This window comes from Hyla sarda, chromosome 6 (assembly GCF_029499605.1).
Source record: "Hyla sarda isolate aHylSar1 chromosome 6, aHylSar1.hap1, whole genome shotgun sequence".
Classification (NCBI taxonomy): domain Eukaryota; kingdom Metazoa; phylum Chordata; class Amphibia; order Anura; family Hylidae; genus Hyla; species Hyla sarda.
In genome coordinates this window covers 82064464-82087371 of record NC_079194.1, presented here as the reverse complement: position 1 = coordinate 82087371, position 22908 = coordinate 82064464, and positions in this window count along the sequence as shown.

Genomic DNA, 22908 nt, shown 5'->3' with positions numbered 1-22908 from the left:
TCATTTCAGAGCTCTTCGATCGACTTTGAGGTGCCAAGATCTTCACCAAATTGGATCTGAGAGGTGCCTATAATTTGGTCCAAATTCGAGAGGGAGACGAGTGGAAGACTGCCTTTAACACACGGGATGGTCACTTTGAGTATTTAGTCATGCCTTTTGGCCTGTGTAATGCCCCGGCCGTCTTTCAAGAATTTGTTAATGACATTTTCATAGACTTTATCTACACTTGTCTGGTGGTGTATCTGGACTATATCCTCATTTATTCTCCTAACCTTGAGCAACACCGTACTCATGTTCGTCTGGTTCTGTCTTGGCTGGCCAAGTTTGAGAAATGTCTCTTTGAACGATCTAGCCTGCCTTTTCTTGGTTACATCATCTCCGCACATGGCCTACAGATGGACCCTTCTAAACTCTCGACAGTTCTGGATTGGCCTCGTCCCACAGGTCTACGGGCCATACAGAGGTTCCTAGGTTTTGCCAATTATTACCGGCAATTTATTCCACATTACTCCACCCTGGTGGCTCCAATCGTGGCCCTGACTAAGAAAGCTAATCCTAAGTCATGGACTCCTCAGGCCGAAGAGGCTTTCCGCACCCTGAAGTCCGCCTTTGCTTATGCACCTGTCCTCACCAGACCGGATTCCTCGAAGCCCTTCTTCTTAGAGGTGGATGCCTCCTCTGTTGGAGCCGGAGCCGTACTAACCCAGAAGTCCTTAAAGGGGAGATCACCTGTGGGTTTTTCTCCAAAACCTTCTTGTCTGCTGAGAGAAACTACTCATTCGGAGACAGAGAACTTCTTGCCATCAAGTTGGCGCTGGAAGAATGGAGACCTCTCCTAGAGGGGTCTGTTCACCCTGTGAACATATTTACGGACCACAAGAATCTGTCCTATCTTCAGTCTGCTCAAAGACTTAATCCCCACCAAGCCCGCTGGTGTCTGTTTTTCGCCCGGTTTAATTTTCTTATTCATTTCAGACCGGCTGTCAAAAACATCCGGGCTGACGCTCTCTCTCGCACCTCAGATGTCACCGGAGAACAAGTGTCACCTCAGCATATCATTCCTCCCGAGCGATTGCTTGTTTCTGCTCCTGCAGATTTACGTCTTCTTCCTCCGGGCAAGACCTTCGTGCCACCTCGTCTTCGTCTTAGAGTACTCAAGTGGGGACATTCTTCACTGGTGGCAGGCCATCCAGGTCTTCGGAAAACCCTACAACCGATCTCCAGAAGGTGGCCTTCTTTGGAGAGGGACGTTAAGGATTTCGTCCAGGCCTGTGCTGTGTGCGCCCGGGACAAGACACCCCGCCAGAGACCGGCAGGCCTGCTTCAGCCGCTGCCAGTTCCAGAGTCTCCATGGTCCCACATCGCCATGAACTTTGTCACCGATCTCCCACCTTCCCATGGCAAAACTGTTATTTGGGTGGTTGTGGACGGGTTTTCCAAGATGGCATACTTTGTACCTATGTCTTCTCTTCCTTCTGCGCCATTGCTGGCGAAACAATTTCTTTCTCACATTTTTCGTCTCCATGGTCTACCCACACACATTGTATCCGACAGAGGGGTAGAGTTTGTGTCTAAGTTTTGGAGAGCCCTCTGTGGTCAACTGAAGATTAAATTGGACTTCTCTTCTTCCTACCACCCCCAGTCCAACGGTGTTAGCATTAATCAAATTTTGGGTCACTATCTCCGGCACTTTGCCTCCTCTCGTCAGGATTATTGGGTAGACTTGCTCCCGTGGGCTGAGTTCTCCTACAACCACAAAGAGTCCTTCGCTTCTAACAAGTCTCCTTTTTTCGTGGTGTATGGACGTCACCCTTTGCCGCCTCTTCCGTTGCCCACCTCCTCGGAAGTACATGCTGTCGATAATTTTGTCCGGGATTTTGTATCCATCTGGCGCGAGACACGCCAATCTCTTCTGGCAGCCACCTCTCGCATGAAGTCACAGGCCGATAAGAAACGTCGGGTTCCTCCAGTTTTTGCCCCAGGGGACAAAGTGTGGCTGTCTTCCAAGTACATCCGATTTAGGGTCCCAAGTTACAAATTAGGTCCCCGTTACTTGGGCCCCTACAGAATCAAGAAGAAAAGTAATCCCGTGGTCTATCAGCTCCTTCTCCCTTCCTCCCTCAGAATACCTAATTCTTTTCATGTCTCCCTTCTGAAACCAGCAATCTTCAACCGTTTTTCCCCCAAGGACATTTCTCCCACTCCCGTGTCTGGAACTTCAGATGTGTTCTCGGTCAAGGAAATTTTGGCATCCAAAGTGGTTGGAGGGAGAAAATACTTTCTGGTCGACTGGGGGGGCTGCGGTCCTGAAGAGAGATCTTGGGAGCAGGAGGAGAACATCCTAGACCGCGGCCTCAGCCTCAAGTTCTTGGGTACCAAAAAGAGGGGGAGACCAAAGGGGGGGGGGGGGGTACTGTTATGCTGAGCGCTCCGGGCCCCCTGCTGGCCTCGGACCGCTCACAGCGTGTGTCCCCAGGCAGCGCTCCGGCGTCGCAGCGTGTGCATCCCCGCTCTCTAGGGCGCGGGACTCTTAGATCTAAAGGACCAGTGCACAGGTGATTGGTGCCTGGTCCAAAGTGGTTCATTAAGGGTTAAGCTTTGTTAGAGGGAATTCTGTTTGGACTTAATTAGGCCTCACTTGTGCACTGCCTATAAGTACCGTCTCCTCCCACAGCCTCCTGTCGGATCTTTGTTGCCTTTGTGCCTGAGAGAACGCATTCCTTGTTCCTGTGTTACCCTGCCTGTTGCCGTTCCCGTCTGTGAACCGGAGCCGCCTGCCCTGACCATTTGCTACATCTGACTACGCCTTTGCCTGATCCTCTTGTACCTTGCCTTATCTCAGCAGCCAGAGAGGTTGAGTTGCTACTGCGTGGAACGACCTGGGGGTTACTTGCTGCAGCAAGTCCATCCCGCTCTGGTGAAAACCAGTAACTCCTTAGACTCCGTTCCCCTGGTACGGCCCACGTCATTACCTCCCTGGCACAGCGGATCCACCACCAGCCTCCGCTACCAGCTACCAGCCCGGATCCTGACAAGGATTTAGGGCTAGTGATTCAGAAGAGAAAGAAAGTCAGATGCTAGGCTGCATAGCTGGAGGTACAACCAATAGGAACAAGGAGATTGTGATCCCGCTGTAAAGAGCTCTAGTAAGACCTCATCTGGAATACTGTGTCCAGTTCTGGAGGCCTCACCTATTAATTAAAGGAGTGCTCAGGTGGACAACTATTTTTTCTTTCAAATCAACTGGTGCCAGAAAGTTAAACAGATTTGATAATTAATTATATTAAAAAATGTTCATGCTTCCAGTAGTTATCAGCTGCTGTATGCTCCACAGGAAGTTTTATAGTTCTTTTCAGTCTGACCACAGTGCTCTCTGCTGACACCTCTGTTCGTGTAAGGAACTGTCCAGAGCAGGAACAAATCCCCATGGCAAACTTCTCCTGCTCTTTACAGTTCCTGACATGGACAGAGGTGTCAGCAGAGAGCACTGTAGTCAGACTGGGCATTTATCTCATGGTATTTGGAGGTACTAATCAATTTTTTTTTTAAGTTTTTAAAATGTTTACTATGGGGATTTGCTTGTACTTTGGACAGTTCCTGACAGGGACAGAGGTGTCAGCGGAGAGCACTGTGGTCAGACTGAAAAGAACAATATAGCTTCCTCTGGACCATACAGCAGCTAGTATTTACTGGGAGGATTAGGATTTTTTTTAAAGTAATTTACAAACCTGTTAAACTTTCTGGCAACAGGTGATTTTAAAATTTTCCACCCCCTACAGGAGAACCCCTTTAAAAACAAGTCCAAAGATGTGCTACAAAAATTGTGGAAGGTCATAGGCACAAAGGGGGGATTCATCAATGCCTGTGCAGAGGAAAAGTTGACCAGTTGTCAAGAGCAACCAATCAGATTTAGTTTCTTTTATTTTCCAGAGGCCTTTTCAAAAATGATCACAGTGATGCCCGGAATTAATCCTTTAGACTTCGCAATTGCGACGTCAAAAATAAAAAAAAATAATCCTAGTTGCTTAGTCGGGCTAATCGGGATCAGCCAAGGGCCATTACCTGCCTCCTCACAGTCCAATTGGTGCTCCAATTCTCCAATCAGCCATGGCAGGCTGGAGCAATCAAGCATCGATAACACTGATCAATGGCATAGAATTAAACAGTGTATGCAATCTAATGATTGAATGTTATAGTCCCCTATGGGAACTAAAAAATGTAAAAAAAAGTTGATAAATATGAATTATCCTCTTCCCTAATAAAAGTTTAAATCACCCTTCTTTTCCCATTTTTTTTAAATTATGTAAACAAAAATAAACATAAACACCAGAATGACGTATTTTTGGACACTTTGTATACGCTAAAAAATGTATAAGAAGCAATCAAAAGGTCCTATCACAACAGAAATATTACCGATAAAAACTACAGATTACGGCACAATAAAAAATGAGTCCTTATATATCCCTGTATACGGAAAAATACAAAAGTTATAGGTGTTGGAAGACATTTTTAAACATGTAATTGTACCAAAAAGTTGACTACGTAGAATCAAAAGCCCTCAAAAGTTACAAAATTGCGTTTTTTTTTCAATTTTTCCCCACAAATTATTTTTGGGGGGGTTTGGCCAAACCCGTTACAAAGTAAAAGTAAAATTGGTGATGCAAAAAACAATGGGTCTGTAGGTGGAAAATTAAAAGCTTAAAATCAGTATGATTTTTAGAATGGGAGGAGGAAAAAAGCAAAAGTGCAAAAATGAAAAATGGCTCGGTCTTTAAGGGGTTAAGAGTTCAATTTCCCTATGGCAGTGGTGGTGTAACTGCTTTTTACTCTGGCCAAGACTTAGAAACCTCTCCCTTAATAAGGTTTATAAAATTGGATTTTCTTAACTAGAAAAATCCCTAAATTTTAATGGGCAAACTAAAATTCTCTAGGGTGTCACTAATATTTTCTACTGGGGTCACAATCCAAATATGATAATGTGTAGTCCTCCCTAGCAGTTATAGGAGTATTACAGTATAATAAAATGTTTCATATGTTGTTGGGGGTCAAGTAAAAATAAACAAATTATACTTATCTACCTCAGTCCCTTGCAGGTCCCGTTGCAAGCAACTTCCTGTCCTCTGCTGGTCACCACTTGTTGCTACTTCTTGAGACAAGACTTCTTATCAGGATCTACCTGCTCACCAAAACACCACTGCCTACAAGAACAGGAAGAAAGATTGACCAAAGTTTAGTGCTGCCAAATCGTCAGGAGACTTTACAGATGTATTTTAATTGTATTGTAAAAGCAATAACGAGTTGCAAGGTTAATACCCTCTTTATCAGGTATCTGATCTGATGAAGAGGATATAACCTTCAAAATGTGTTATTGCTCATTTCAAACTCAGTTAAACACAGCTCCAAAGTCTCCTGACAATTTGGCAGCACCAAACATGGGTCCATCTTTCTACCTGTTTGTGTTCTGAATTTCAGACTGGTCCCAGACAAGGCTGGCCCCTAAAAAATCTGTTTCAACCCCCTGTATGTGGTGATATGCGTGAACTAAAGATACTACTAGGTGAGAGTTTTAACACTTGGAGTTGGACCCCCTGATCAGCTATCAATCTCTGTTCTTTTCCATATATTTTTTCTTCCATGTGCACCAAACATACCATTGAGACCAGAATTTTCTTGGGATTAGCAACAAGCCATGATGATCGTGGGACCAGAAGATGCTAATATGGGAGCTGCAGTGGACCTAGGTAGCTGCGTATCAATGTTTTTCTTTTAACCTGTCTCCAGCAACATATGAAAAATGTTATTATGTTGAAATAACTATTATTCTGAAACAAAAAAATATTAGTCAATACAGCATTCATTTGTCTACTGGATTCAGTATGTCACGTCCACCAAAACTGTCACCCAAGCAGCTCCATATCGTAAACTGACAGGCACCTGTTTTCCTTAGTTCTGCTTTCTAGAATGGGAACCCCAGATATAACCTTAAAGGAGTTCTGTAGTGAAAGATAACTTATCTCCTGATCCTTTGGATAGGGGATAAGTTATTTTTCACTGTACTACTTCTTTAAAATACACTAAGAGGACATTTAACAAAGTTTTTCTGTGGGATATTTTATGGCATTAACATTTAAAGGTAGAAAATGAAATTCTACAAAAATCATTAGCTCCCTAAGCTTCCATTTACCATAGCTTGTAGAAATAGCTGGAAGTGACTCATAAAGTTCCACATCTGTAAAATTAAAAGAGTGAATCACTTTAAGTATAAGTTTTATAGAACGTAAATGATTGACAGTGACACCCCAAGAGAAGTTTTTTAGTGGTGCATGGTACCTAAGCTTCTGGAACGCATATTTTCAGGCTTCTGGAATATCCATTTTAAAGAAATTCAAAAATATATATTTATATATTTTTTTATTAGCGAAAGGTCTAAATCTAACGGCTGCAAAAACTATTAAGTATTTTCACTGCTGTTCTGTTTCAGTAAAATACTTGTGGCCTGTAGCTTCATGCTTAAAATAATATTATTTTATGGAGCTAAATATACAAACTACAGTGTCTGTATGTCTATTTTAGAAAGACCTGAGATGATGATTTGGCATCCATAGAGTCAATCTTTAACTAACGCCCCTTCAATAGCAACTATTGCCTACAGGCAAATATGCACTTTCCACCAAAATGACTGCAAACAGTTTTAAAAATGTGATATTTTACTTGTCTACATACTGAATGGAGACTTATATTCACAGCCCTCCAGTATATACAGCAGAAATAGTTTTGCTATATCCTCTTACGGGCTGCTGTGTAATAGTGTTTATATTGTTATTAATGATACAATGCGGTCTATGTTGTATTAAGTAACAGCCGTAATAGTTTGAGGGGGTAATTTAAAATGTTCCTAAAATACGTTAGATACAACATCTTTGTATTCAGCATTATATTTGACCTAAATTCTATATTTAGTGCCTACATTTTATTAATTCATATTTTTTATTAATTTTAATTTCTTTCTTAATAGAATAGTAGTGGGGTAAAGAACGTAGGAGCATCCATATTTGAATTCAATGTGAGTCTGCATGATAGAATTCACAATATATATTCATAGCCTTTAAAGATGGGGTATGCTTGACAGGGAGTCATCTCATTTACTCACATGTTATCTAAGTATCTAAGTTCATCTCTAGACATTTTTATTTTTCTACTAGAATCATCTAAAAAGTGCAATCAGCACCTCTTATGGTTATACAGTAGTAACTGATCTATGATATGCTGGACCATACCATTCCTAGCTTCCTAAGCTTTTCTGTGTGCTTTTCTGTGTGTTGGACCATACCATTTGTAGCTTTTCTTTGAGCTAGACCACATATTCCCCAGCATCATTCTGATGTATATCAGACCACACCTATTACAGCTCTTTAGTGTGCTAGGTAACATCACTTCAGCTAACCTATGTGCCAGACCACACCTTCACCAGCATTCCCATATTTAAAGCACACCAACCTTTCCTGTGTACTAGGCACCACAATTCTTAGCTCTTTGGTGTGCCAGACCACACTTTTCCCAGTTCTTTCATATCCCATACTACATCTTTCTCCGCTCTGCTATATGCTGTACCACACCACTTATAGCTCATGGATGTGCCAGATCACACCTATCCAAGCTCTTCTATGTACCATGCCACTTTTCCCGAGTTGCAGGTAGAAGAAAGATGATACCCAGCACTCACCAGTAATGCACAGTGAAGATTTATTATGCCATGTTTTGACGTGGGAGCCTACATCAGCTGTCTGCCTATAGGCAGACAGCTGAGGAAGGATCCCACGTCGAAACACGTCCTTGTACTACACTATGGCAAAACAAATCTTCACTGTGCATTACTGGTGAGCGCTGGGTATCATCTTTCTTCTACCACATTTCACAGAAGTGCCGACATATCCCTATATTGAACTTTTCTTGAGCTATCCTATGTGCCACATACCAAAGTCTCCTGCTCTTTTAATTTGGGAGACCCTACCTTTTAAGCTCTCCTATGTGTTGGACCACTGGCAAATTCCACAGTATTCCTACTTTCCTACATCTTCCCCAGTTGTACTACTTGAAAGACATCACCTCTACACCAATCTTACTCACCAGCACAGTGATATGCCTCATTTTGTCCTAAATACATTTATTACTGGCACCACTTATAAAGCCCCCAAACCCCATTTAAGACTTCTATAATCCCCAGCAATTAGTTTTCATTGCAGGAAGCTGCATGCATCCATGTTTTATATATATATATATATATATATATATATATATATATATATATATATAAATATATATATTGTTTTGTTGAAGTGGTTGTCTGGCATTGAAATTTATTTTTTGGGTTGTCTGGCATTGAAATTTATTTTTTGGGTTGTCTGGCATTGAAATTTATTTTTCACAAAGATAAAAATAACAAATATAGCATACTCAGCTGCCCTGATCCCCCACTGCTTCTATTCGGGCGACTCTCAGTCCTTAATGCTCTCAGCTTCTTCCTGCTTCCAGTGATGTACCATTTGTGGTGCAGGAACTGCCCACTCAACCAATCACTTGCGGTAACTGCTGAGTGGGCAGTATGAGCCACTCCTGCACAAAGGGATGAAGGCAATTGGAATAGCAGTAGCAGGGGATTAGGCAGATAAGTATTCCCTATTTTGTTTAAAGCATCTGGGTAAAACAATTTCAAAATTTTGAAACCTCTGACAACTAATTTAGGCCCACCACAGTGGTAGCTGCCCTTTCCAATGATTCTCACATCAAAGAGGGTTAAAAGTGGTATGTGCTCGGGTTGTTCAATGGCTAATAATAAGTCTGCCCGCTGTATTGACAAAAAACACCCTCATCACAACATGCCTGTTACGCCGAGCGCTCCGGGTCCCCGCTCCTCCCCGGAGCGCTCGCTACACTCTCCTCACTGCAGCGCTCCGGTCGGTTCCACGGACCCGGGGCGCTGCGATACCGCCTCCGGCCGGGATGCGATTCGCGATGCGGGTAGCGCCCGCTCGCGATGCGCACCCCGGCTCCCGTACCTGACTCGCTCTCCGTCAGTTCTGTCCCGGCGCGCGCGGCCCCGCTCCCTAGGGCGCGCGCGCGCCGGGTCTTTGCGATTTAAAGGGCCACTGCGCCGCTGATTGGCGCAGTGGTTCCAATTAGTGTTTACACCTGTGCACTTCCCTATATCACCTCACTTCCCCTTCACTCCCTCGCCGGATCTTGTTGCCATCGTGCCAGTGAAAGCGTTTCCTTGTGTGTTCCTAGCCTGTGTTCCAGACCTCCTGCCGTTGCCCCTGACTACGATCCTTGCTGCCTGCCCCGACCTTCTGCTACGTCCGACCTTGCTTCTGTCTACTCCCTTGTACCGCGCCTATCTTCAGCAGCCAGAGAGGTTGAGCCGTTGCTAGGGGATACGACCTGGTCACTACCGCCGCAGCAAGACCATCCCGCTTTGCGGCGGGCTCTGGTGAAAACCAGTAGTGACTTAGAACCGATCCTCTAGCACGGTCCACGCCAATCCCTCTCTGGCACAGAGGATCCACTACCTGCCAGCCGGCATCGTGACAGTAGATCCGGCCATGGATCCCGCTGAAGTTCCTCTGCCAGTTGTCGCTGACCTCACCACGGTGGTCGCCCAGCAGTCACAGCAGATAGCGCAACAAGGCCAACAGCTGTCTCAACTGACTGTTATGCTACAACAGTTACTACCACAGCTCCAGCAATCATCTCCTCCGCCAGCTCCTGCACCTCCTCCGCAGCGAGTGGCCGCTTCTGGACTACGACTATCCTTGCCGGATAAATTTGATGGGGACTCAAAGTTTTGCCGTGGCTTTCTTTCCCAATGTTCTTTACACTTGGAGATGATGTCGGACCAGTTCCCCACTGAAAGATCTAAGGTGGCTTTCGTAGTCAGCCTGCTGTCTGGAAAAGCCCTGGCTTGGGCCACACCGCTCTGGGACCGCAATGACCCCGTCACTGCCTCTGTACACTCCTTCTTCTCGGAAATTCGAAGTGTCTTTGAGGAACCTGCCCGAGCCTCTTCTGCTGAGACTGCCCTGTTGAACCTGGTCCAGGGTAATTCTTCCGTTGGCGAGTATGCCGTACAATTCCGTACTCTTGCTTCTGAATTATCCTGGAATAATGAGGCACTCTGCGCGACCTTTAAAAAAGGCCTATCCAGCAACATTAAAGATGTTCTGGCCGCACGAGAAATCCCTGCTAATCTACATGAACTCATTCACCTTGCCACTCGCATTGACATGCGTTTTTCCGAAAGGCGTCAGGAGCTCCGCCAGGATATGGACTCTGTTCGCACGAGGCGTTTCTTCTCCCCGGCTCCTCTCTCCTCTGGTCCCCTGCAATCTGTTCCTGTGCCTCCCGCCGTGGAGGCTATGCAGGTCGACCGGTCTCGCCTGACACCTCAAGAGAGGACACGACGCCGCATGGAGAATCTCTGCCTGTACTGTGCTAGTACCGAACACTTCCTGAAGGATTGTCCTATCCGTCCTCCCCGCCTGGAAAGACGTACGCTGACTCCGCACAAAGGTGAGACAGTCCTTGATGTCTACTCTGCTTCTCCACGTCTTACTGTGCCTGTGCGGATGTCTGCCTCTGCCTTCTCCTTCTCTGCTGTGGCCTTCTTGGACTCTGGATCTGCAGGAAATTTTATTTTGGCCTCTCTCGTCAACAGGTTCAACATCCCGGTGACCAGTCTCGCCAGACCCCTCTACATCAATTGTGTAAACAATGAAAGATTGGACTGTACTATACGTTTCCGCACGGAGCCCCTTCTAATGTGCATCGGATCTCATCACGAGAGGATTGAACTTTTGGTCCTCCCCAATTGCACTTCTGAAATTCTCCTTGGACTTCCCTGGCTTCAACTCCATTCCCCAACCCTGGATTGGTCCACTGGGGAGATCAAGAGTTGGGGGCCCTCTTGTTCCAAGGACTGCCTAAAACCGGTTCCCAGTAACCCTTGCCGTGACTCTGTAGTTCCTCCTGTAACCGGTCTCCCTAAGGCCTATATGGACTTTGCGGACGTTTTTTGCAAAAAACAAGCTGAGACTCTACCTCCTCACAGGCCTTATGATTGTCCCATTGACCTCCTCCCGGGCACTGCTCCACCCCGGGGCAGAATCTATCCTCTGTCCGTCCCAGAGACTCTTGCCATGTCTGAATACGTCCAGGAAAATTTAAAAAAGGGCTTTATCCGTAAATCCTCCTCTCCTGCCGGAGCCGGATTTTTCTTTGTGTCCAAAAAAGATGGCTCTCTACGTCCTTGCATTGACTACCGCGGTCTTAATAAAATCACGGTTAAGAACCGCTACCCCCTACCCCTCATCTCTGAACTCTTTGATCGTCTCCAAGGTGCCCATATTTTTACCAAACTGGACTTAAGAGGTGCTTATAATCTCATCCGCATCAGAGAGGGGGATGAATGGAAAACGGCATTTAACACCAGAGATGGACACTTTGAGTATCTGGTCATGCCCTTTGGCCTGTGCAACGCCCCTGCCGTCTTCCAAGACTTTGTTAATGAAATTTTTCGTGATCTCCTATACTCCTGTGTTGTTGTATATCTGGACGATATCCTGATTTTTTCTGCCAATCTAGAAGAACACCGCCAGCATGTCCGTATGGTTCTTCAGAGACTTCGTGACAATCAACTCTATGCCAAAATAGAGAAATGTCTGTTTGAATGCCAATCTCTTCCTTTTCTAGGATACTTGGTCTCTGGCCAGGGACTACAAATGGACCCAGATAAACTCTCTGCCGTCTTAGATTGGCCACGCCCCTCCGGACTCCGTGCCATCCAACGTTTTTTGGGATTCGCCAATTATTACAGGCAGTTTATTCCACATTTTTCTACCATTGTGGCTCCTATTGTGGCTTTAACCAAAAAAAATGCCGATCCCAAGTCTTGGCCTCCTCAAGCGGAAGACGCCTTTAAACGACTCAAGTCTGCCTTTTCTTCGGCTCCCGTGCTCTCCAGACCTGACCCATCTAAACCCTTCCTATTGGAGGTTGATGCCTCCTCAGTGGGAGCTGGAGCTGTCCTTCTACAAAAAAACTCTTCCGGGCATGCTGTTACTTGTGGGTTTTTTTCTAGGACCTTCTCTCCGGCGGAGAGGAACTACTCCATCGGGGATCGAGAGCTTCTAGCCATTAAATTAGCACTTGAGGAATGGAGGCATCTGCTGGAGGGATCAAGATTTCCAGTTATTATTTACACCGATCACAAGAACCTCTCCTACCTCCAGTCTGCCCAACGGCTGAATCCTCGTCAGGCCAGGTGGTCTCTGTTCTTTGCCCGATTTAATTTTGAAATTCACTTTCGGCCTGCTGATAAGAACATTAGGGCCGATGCTCTCTCTCGTTCCTCAGATGCTTCTGAAATTGAACCCTCTCCTCAACACATCATTCCTCCTGACTGCCTGATTTCCACTTCTCCAGCCTCCATCAGGCAAACTCCTCCAGGAAAGACCTTTGTTTCTCCACGCCAACGCCTTGGAATCCTCAAATGGGGACATTCCTCCCATCTCGCAGGTCATGCGGGCATCAAGAAATCTGTGCAACTCATCTCTCGCTTCTATTGGTGGCCGACTCTAGAGACTGATGTGGTGGACTTTGTGCGAGCCTGCACTATCTGTGCCCGGGATAAGACTCCTCGCCAGAAGCCCGCTGGTTTTCTTCATCCTCTACCTGTCCCCGAACAACCTTGGTCTCTGATTGGTATGGATTTTATTACTGACTTACCCCCATCCCATGGCAACACTGTTATTTGGGTGGTCGTTGATCGATTCTCCAAAATGGCACATTTCATCCCTCTTCCTGGTCTTCCTTCAGCGCCTCAGTTGGCTAAACAATTTTTTGTACACATTTTTCGTCTTCACGGGTTGCCTACACAGATCGTCTCGGATAGAGGCGTCCAATTTGTGTCTAAATTCTGGAGGGCTCTCTGTAAACAACTCAAGATTAAATTAAATTTTTCTTCTGCATACCATCCTCAATCCAATGGACAAGTAGAGAGAATTAACCAGATCTTGGGTGACTATTTACGACATTTTGTTTCCTCCCGCCAGGATGACTGGGCAGATCTTCTACCTTGGGCCGAATTCTCGTATAATTTCAGAATCTCTGAATCTTCCTCCAAATCTCCGTTTTTCGTGGTGTACGGCCGTCACCCTCTTCCCCCCCTCCCTACCCCCTTGCCCTCTGGTCTGCCCGCTGTGGATGAAATTTCTCGTGATCTTTCCATCATATGGAGAGAGACCCAAAATTCTCTCTTACAGGCTTCTTCACGCATGAAGAGATTCGCGGATAAGAAAAGAAGAGCTCCTCCCATTTTTTCCCCTGGAGACAAGGTATGGCTCTCCGCTAAATATGTCCGCTTCCGTGTCCCTAGCTATAAGTTGGGACCACGCTATCTTGGTCCTTTCAAGATTTTGCGCCAGATTAATCCTGTCTCTTACAAACTTCTTCTTCCTCCTTCTCTTCGTATTCCTAATGCCTTTCACGTTTCTCTTCTTAAACCACTTATTATTAACCGTTTCTCTCCCAAATCTGTTCCCCCCACTCCTGTCTCCGGCTCCTCGGACATCTTCTCCGTCAAAGAAATTTTAGCTTCTAAAAAGGTCAGAGGGAAAACTTTCTTTTTAGTGGATTGGGAGGGTTGTGGTCCAGAAGAGAGATCCTGGGAACCTGAGGACAATATCCTGGACAAAAGTCTGATCCTCAGGTTCTCAGGCCCCAAGAAGAGGGGGAGACCCAAGGGGGGGGGTACTGTTACGCCGAGCGCTCCGGGTCCCCGCTCCTCCCCGGAGCGCTCGCTACACTCTCCTCACTGCAGCGCTCCGGTCAGTTCCACGGACCCGGGGCGCTGCGATACCGCCTCCGGCCGGGATGCGATTCGCGATGCGGGTAGCGCCCGCTCGCGATGCGCACCCCGGCTCCCGTACCTGACTCGCTCTCCGTCAGTTCTGTCCCGGCGCGCGCGGCCCCGCTCCCTAGGGCGCGCGCGCGCCGGGTCTTTGCGATTTAAAGGGCCACTGCGCCGCTGATTGGCGCAGTGGTTCCAATTAGTGTTTACACCTGTGCACTTCCCTATATCACCTCACTTCCCCTTCACTCCCTCGCCGGATCTTGTTGCCATCGTGCCAGTGAAAGCGTTTCCTTGTGTGTTCCTAGCCTGTGTTCCAGACCTCCTGCCGTTGCCCCTGACTACGATCCTTGCTGCCTGCCCCGACCTTCTGCTACGTCCGACCTTGCTTCTGTCTACTCCCTTGTACCGCGCCTATCTTCAGCAGCCAGAGAGGTTGAGCCGTTGCTAGGGGATACGACCTGGTCACTACCGCCGCAGCAAGACCATCCCGCTTTGCGGCGGGCTCTGGTGAAAACCAGTAGTGACTTAGAACCGATCCTCTAGCACGGTCCACGCCAATCCCTCTCTGGCACAGAGGATCCACTACCTGCCAGCCGGCATCGTGACAATGCCCCTTTGGAACGTCAAAATTCAAGTTGTCTTAGGCTGGGTTCACACATATCTGACATCTGGCTCAGTGAACCAACATAAAACATGAAACAACGGATGACAAAAGTGCATCAGTTGTTTAGGATGCGGCATTCATCAATTTTGCATCCCAGACAGGGAAACACAGCAAGATATGTTCCCCTGTCTGGTGCCCATGCACTGTTTTCCACCATCCAGTGACCAACTTGAGACACTGGAAGAATGTCAGCTGTCTTGTTCAAATGAACGGGCTCAGTCTTACAATCAATCAGACTTACATCTATTTAATAGATTTGTTGTAAGGTTTCGGCTACCCTTTTTAGGGCCCTTTTTTTATAGTTGTGGAAAGGCGGCACAGTGAGAAATCTGCCTCAAAATGTACTACTATGTGTATACTATGGTGTAACACAATTGAGCTAATACAAGTGCGGAGAACAGTGCCCTTGGCTACCATTAACTTCTGTATGCTCTGCTGTAAATGTTTTACAAATTATTACAGCTGTTTTACATCAATGAACAAGGTGCTCCTAATAATTTACACTCAAAAGAACCGAGATGGAAGTAAATGGTGAATGTGATAGTTGTGGTGATATTTACTATTTTACATCATAAATTGAATGATAAAAATAACACAAATTTTAGGAGCAAAAAATGTGTTTTATTTGACTCCCATTCATCTCTGCCTGTGTAAAGTCAGGATTTATAATGGCAAGGACACCAGCTAATGCCGGGGCCTCTAGCACCTTATTAAATTTTTATATTTTGGAAAGGAAAGAGGGGGTATAGGTGTGTTTATTCCTCTCTTACATAAGCAGTCATTTCATTTGTACAATTCCAAGTATGTCACATCCTAGAAGGTACTTATACATAGCCCTGCACTATAATCTAATCCATAATGGTACCAAAATGTTTTACTGTTGCTTTACCGGAGCCAATTGACACCGTTTACAGTCATATGTTAGAGCTTTATATACAATTTGTTAGTTATAGTCAAAGACTAAATTCTAATTTGCTAATACAAAAATTGTCACCGCTGCCAGAAAAAAAAGGTCCATCCTGACCATTTGTGGACATCTATAGACCTGACATAAATGAGAAAAAAAAATCGACATTTCGGAAAATGGCCTCTATTAATCAGTTGCCAGAATAAATAATTTTGAAGCCAAACGCGCTGTACTTTTAACTTTGTTTATTTTTAGGTGAGCTCAGCTAATATTTTGAATAACTGCTCTGTTCCTGAGTAGCCCCAATAAAATTTATTTCCTATGTTATTTTCAAGAGTACTCACAAAAAAATGGTCACAGCCATAAGAATAAAAAGGCATGACTACCTTGAGCGTGGTTTACTTGATTGACTTCATATTATTACTATTTACAAAGTTTTATCTTTCTGTCTTAAGGTGCCCCCCGAAGACAAATGGTGGCAGAAAGAAGGATTGGGCATGTTGGATTTCTATTTGCCTGATCCTTTATTCCCATGAGAGATGAGTAGCTACCATACGAGTCTGGAAGCAACTTTTTCTTCATTCCCCATTGAAATAAACATGCATGCATGTATATGGAGGAATGAGGAGAAATAATAGTTATTTAGTGTGTATTGTTTGAGGTCTGGGTGTTGAGACCAATTGTTAGAATAAGCGGTTAAGAGATTCTCTTTCATTGTTGCAGGAGATTATTTCTATAGAAACCTATGGAGCCCGTAACCCACAGCGAGGAGATGGAAGGGGAGAGAGGTGCTTAGTAAAAGAGAATGTATCGCTTAGATTTTTTTCCCTGATTAAAGAGAGATACATCTTTTCTCTAATCTGTTTTAATTTTCTGATTGTAATTTTTTTTTTGTTTCTTTTTTGTACATTATTGTGGGGACTGCCATCTAGCTTGAGCTGTTTTTACAGCATTTAGAGATATGCTTTACAGAAATCCCTTTGGACATAGATGGCATAAGACAAGACATGTCCAACTGACAAGCAACTAAAATGTTATCTGTGATCTTTTGAAAGGTCATTCTATAGGGAGTGTGGATGTTGAGATCTCCTGTGAATGGTGGTGAATCCAGTGTCATCTCTCTACTGGTGTTACCATTCACTGTCCTTCTTGTCTGATCTGTACAGAACAGGAAGCCTCAGATTTGTTTTAAAGGGGTATTCCAGGAAAAAACTTTATTTTATTTATTTTTTTTTTTATATCAACTGGCTCCAGAAAGTTAAACAGATTTGTAAATTACCTCTATTAAAAAAATATTAATCCTACCAGTAGTTATCAGCTGCTGAAGTTGAGTTGTTCTTTTCTGTCTAACAACAGTGCCCTCTGCTCACACCTCTGCTTGTCTCAGGAACTGTCCAGAGTAAGAGCAAATCCCCATAGCAAACCTCTTATGCTTCGGACAGTTCCTGAGACAAGCAGAAGTGTCAGCAGAGAGCACTGTTGTCAGAAAGAAAAGAACAACTAGTGCCCAAAATGAAAATTGCAAGATTTCATGATTATTATAAATTATATATAGTAAAATGGAAAATTACAAAAACAAAATCACCAAAAATTCTCAAAAAATATGATTAACATAAAAACTTTAAACAATAGGTCTTTTTGTGATCCTTCATTTCCTTTAAACGCTTCTCTCCACTCGTTTTAGATAAACAAAGTCAAAAAGGGTTCCTGAACATTAAGTTGACTCCCTGTTTCACCCTCTTTACACACTTTTCCTGCAAGCATCATGATTTCTGTTTAGAATCTTGGTTTCCTCCAGGTTTTCCAGCTTTCTCCCTCACTCTTAAAACATAATAAGTTAAAGTGTCCCTGTAATTTAAAAAATAATTTCACATACTATTTAGGGATGTCCCGATACCGATACTAGTATCGGTATCGGGGCCGATACTAGCCATTTACATGGTATCTGGGACTCGTTTAATGCCCCCGATACCATGTCCGATACCTGCTGCGCTCTGCTGCCCCGTTCTCCGGTCCTCCCGTCCGCTTCATAATGTTCCATGGAGGAGCATGTGACACACACGTCACTCCGCCTCCTCCCCTGCGCCCAGCGTAACGCTACGGAGGAAACGGAGTGAGGTATATATCACATGCTCCTCCATAGGGGGGGCCCTGCTGCTGCTGTCTAAAGGGGGGCCCTGCTGCTGCTGTCTAAAGGGGAGCCCTGCTGCTGCTGTCTAAAGGGGGGCCCTGCTGCTGTCTAAAGGGGGGCCCTGCTGCTGCTCTATAAAGGGGGGCCCTGCTGCTGCTGTCTAAAGGGGGGCCCTGCTGCTGTCTAAAGGGGAGCCCTGCTGCTGCTGTCTAAAGGGGGGCCCTGCTGCTGCTGTCTAAAGGGGGGCCCTGCTGCCACTGTCTAAAGGGGGGCCCTGCTGCTGCCACTGTCTAAAGGGGGGCCCTGTTGCTGCCACTGTCTAAAGGGGGTCCTGCTGCTGCTGCTGTTTAAGGGGGGGCCCTGCTGCTGCTGTCTAAAGGGGGTCCTGCTGCTGTCTAAAGGGGGGTCCTGCTGCTGCTGCTTTCTAAAGGGGGTCCTGCTGCTGCTGTCTAAAGGGGGGTCCTGCTGCTGCTGTCTAAAGGGGGTCCTGCTGCTGTCTAAAGGGGGGTCCTGCTGCTGCCTAAAGGGGGTCCTGCTGCTGCTGTCTAAAGGGGGTCCTGCTGCTGTCTAAAGGGGGGTCCTGCTGCTGTCTAAAGGGGGGTCCTGCTGCTGCTGTCTAAAGGGGGCCCTGCTGCTGCTGTCTAAAGGGGGCCCTGCTGCTGTCTAAACGGGGGGCCCTGCTGATGTCTAAATGGGGGGCCCACTGTCTACAAGGGGGGCTGCTGTCTACAAGGGGGGCCTGCAGTCTATAGGGGCGGGGGGGGGGGGGGCTTCTGTCTACAAGGGGGGCCTGCAGTCTATAGGGGGGGCTGCTGTCTGCAAGGGGGGCCTGCAGTCTATAGGGGGGGCTGCTGTCTACAAGGGGGGCCTGCAGTCTATAGGGGTGGGGGCTGCTGTCTACAAGGGGGGCTGCTACTAATGACTGCCGGGGGGCTGCTGCTAATATCTGCAGGGGGATACTACCTACTATTAAAGACAATCTTATAGTAGAGTCACCTGCACTAACTTGAATTTATAGGTAGATCGTGCAGGTGACCCGGTTTCTACCGCTGCTCACCATGTGGTCATCGGTCTCACCGCCAATGCAAATTCCCTGTTCTGTCCAATGGAGAAGAGAGAACTCTAGGCTCATACTACAGCAGCCGCCTCCATTGTACACAACAAGGACCCACATATCAGCACGGTAAGCAGCGCCAGAAACCGCGTCACCCTGCTGTCAGATTCCCTTTAAAATATAAGTACTCGTACTTGGTATCGGCGAGTACTAGAATTAAAGTATCGGTACTCGTACTCGGTCTTAAAAAAATGGTATCGAGACATCCCTAATACTATTGATTAAAAAGTAAGGAAAAGAGCTTAAAGTATCCCAGTAGTGGATACAGTGACATTGTCTTTGCAAAACTCAAAAAAGTGCCTCAATTTGCCTCAGTTCCTGGTGTCCTTGATTCCCATGTTGTGACCTCCTCAAGTAGCCAATAAGATCTGTAGGTGCCTCCATTTAGTACCTCATCTAGTACTGGTAGGACCTCAAGTGAAGTGCTTAGCTGCATGGTTCTTCCGTCCAATCAAAATGTTTGATACACAGTATTTCTGTGATATGGCAAAAGTTTTAAGATTCTAAATAGAAACCATGGTGCTAGCATGAACTGTGTGTAAACAATGTGAAACAGGTTGTCAACAAAATGTTCAAGAAGCCATTTGGGACTACGGCTAGGGTCACATCACGATTTTTGCCCTCCTTAACCTACAACACCAAAATGGTCTTTCTTAAAGGGGTTCTCCAGTGTAAAGCAATTTTATTCATATCAACTGGCTCCAGAAAGTTAAACTGATTTGTAAATTACATATATTCATCTATACATCTATACATCTAAATCCTAATCCTTCCAGTAATTATCGGCAGCTGTATACTACAGAGAAGGTTGAGTTGTTCTTTTCTGTCTCACCACAGTGCTCTCTGCTGACACCTGTCCAGAGTAGGAATCAATCCCCATAGCAAACCTCTCCTGCGCTGGACAGTTCCTGACATGGGCAGAGGTGTCAGCAGAGAGCACTGTAGCCAGGCAGAAAAGAACAACTCAACTCTTCTGTAGTATGCAGTAGCTGATAAGTACTGGAAGAATTAAGATTTTTTAAATTGAAGTAATTTACATATGTGTTTAACTTGCTGACACCAGTTGATTAGAAAAAAAATTGTTTTCCACCGGAGTACCCCTTTAACATCACCTCATCTGAGACGTTCTAACATAGTGGAACTGAACATTACACATGTTGGACCTCCTGTACCAGCAGTGCAAAGCAGTGATATACTTCCTAATTTATGGCTCCTGTGTGACATTTTAGCTGAGGCATTGGTAGCTTATCAGGGACACCTGTCAGGTGCTTAGGCCTTTCATAGAGGCAGCAAGATTTGTCAGGAGAAAAGTGAAATTAGTGATAATATACATTCTAGACCAAACGCTCAAGGTGATGATTGAGGAAGAAGGGATGGAGAAAAGGTCACATCTGGCTTGCAGCAGTATGGATGTTCTTCTTAAGGAGTTGGATGAGGAGGAAAAGGAATTGAGCCCTGAGGAGGATTTGTAGATGGAATGAGGAATCTATACAAGGTAACAGTGATGCTGATGATGACAAGGACCATGATGACAAACCTTGGCAGTATGGGTCAGAGGCGGATCAAGCCAGCGTCCTCAAAAAAGCTGGCAAGGATGGCAAGCTGTATGCTTTCAGTGACAGGCATATTGGTGACAGGCATATTGCGCGCATTAAATAAGAGAGGAATAATGGATAGCCACACTCTTAGACCCTCAGTATAAAGCCAGAATTGGGGAAATTTTTTTTAACCTTCCAAGAAGGAGGCTACACAGCCAATTTGTCACGGCTTTCCAGCACTGTCAAGCACGCTCTACTCCCTCCCAGAACTACCCCTGCAAGAGGCAGGAGCAGTAGCAGCTTCAGTGGCATCTTCCCATTGGCGTACATGATGAAGGTTTTACATGTTATTCCACCCTGACATGAATCCTCACCAAAGGGATGTAAACCACCACTTGAACAACCAGGTTGATTAATACCTAAACTGCGCCCTTTCTCTGACACCATGAACCCAAACCCCATGGATGTCGGGGTCCCAAAATTATACTATTGGCCAAAACCTGCTCAGTTTGCCATGGGTGTTCTGTCTTGTCAACCCTCCAGTGTAGCATCAGAGAGAGTGTTCAGCCTGACAGTTGGCATCTCCCCTAAGCAAACAAGATTATCAGCCAGCAATAGGGAAACCAACATTTTGTTAAAATAAATCAGGCATAGATCAGTAAAGAATGTAAACCTCCTGTACCAGATGCCACTAATTAGCCAATACTACCACCACCCCTGCTGTGCGCTGGCTACTACAACTACCACCAGTCCACCACTGTCTACTGTCCGTTGGCTACTACAACTACCACCAGTCCACTACTGCCTACTGTCTGTTGGCTACTATAACTATCACCAGTCCACCACTACCTACTGTCCTATCTATTGGCTACTACAACTACTACCACTCCACCACCCTTGATGCTTGATACTACCAGCCAGGCATATATATACACAACCCACGATCTCTGAAAAAAGGGATGATTTTTTTGGCTTTTCATACAAAGGCTATTTTTTCTTCCAAAAGGGAGAATTTTTGGAACATTTGGAAAAGGCCCTTGCATCTTCTGATACCTCTGTGTGCATTTTAACCCCAGAAGGCATCTGTCAACAACCCAGGATACTTTATAGACATTTACTTGTGTAAGAAAACCTACAAAATCCACCAGTGCAGTGTGTTTTTAAACAAGCTTTTAGTTACCGTAGGTTAATGCATGTCGGCATAATTTGACATTAACTTATCCTTAACACAACTTTAAAACTACTTGACTACATTCCTAAGTGACCCTAGCAATGTTATACAGGGCTGTAGAGGTCTTAGACAGTGATATACACTTATTTCATTGCCAGTTTGCAGAGTACCTGTTTGCCAACAACCAAACACTTTCGATATGTTCAGCGAGCTGCTGAGCTGAACTTTTAAAAGGTTCACTCAACTCTACTAGGGACTTAATAACTTTCTATGGAAGCCCATGCTCTTTAAGCAGATGAAATGGCTCATAGCACAGGGAAGGCTCACATTATAGATAAAGAAGCAATGTTCCTAAACACTCACAGATGGAAGCATCATCTTCTTCCAGGGCAAAAACAATCTGGAGGAAATTATACACTGTGCAAATCATAAGGAGAGTTACTTTTTGCTACTATCGGATGAGATAATTGTGCATTTATCAAGTTAAAAATGGAGAATGAAGAGCCAAAAACCTTTGCCCCTCTAATTTAAAACTATGTCATCTTGTGGTAGTTTTTCTAATAAATACAACCCTCTTTTACCCCTCTGTCTCATCTGTCATCAGAGTAAGTTTTATCCTACAATCCGTGTGCTAGTTTCCCTCTCCACTACCCTCTCTACTGCTAATACCTCTCCCTATGCACACATGACCACTTCCCCCTTTACTTCTAATACCTCTCCCTATACACCCTACTTCCCTAACTTTAAATGCCTATAGATAATACTGGGCCCAACAGATTGTCATTTCAGTTCAGGTGGTATTTTTTTTATAAAATATATTAAAACTGTGCATTTCATCACATGGGAATCATGATACATTCCATTAATTCATTCATTGTGCATGTCGGGGGTATTTTCAAGAGGCCACACAATACAGAGCTACAAAAAAAGTGAGTGATGATAAAACATTTCAAGAATGCCACAACACGGAACAAGTTGTTTCTATAATACAATGTAATATTCTCACCATTGACAATGTTTGTTCTTCTATGTCTTTATTGTGCTAAAAGAAACATTCAGTCACTTTATGGAGACGTGTGTGTATCTGTGCACTGGATCTCCTGTCAACGCGTCTTGACAGACATTATGGACCATCATTATTGTCTTTGGAGCTGCCTGTGTAATGTGTCAGTTCTTTTAGCTGGTTCTTGATCTGCGCCCATTATGATGACTTTCAGTGTTGCTCATATATTGTATACACTTGTGTGTCGCCGGATCAATCACTAACGTGTCCATCAGCAGAATAAAACTTAAAAAAAAATGTTTCTACCAAAACTAACTGTAAACTCACAGGAGTTAGGATCCATTTAATGAATCCATTATCAATTTAATCAATCGGTGCACACACCTTCAATGCATACCCTTGATGAGAGGGGGTCAGGCACTGAACTGCCACACAGTCATAGTGTTTACATGCATGTGCCTCTATGTGGATTAA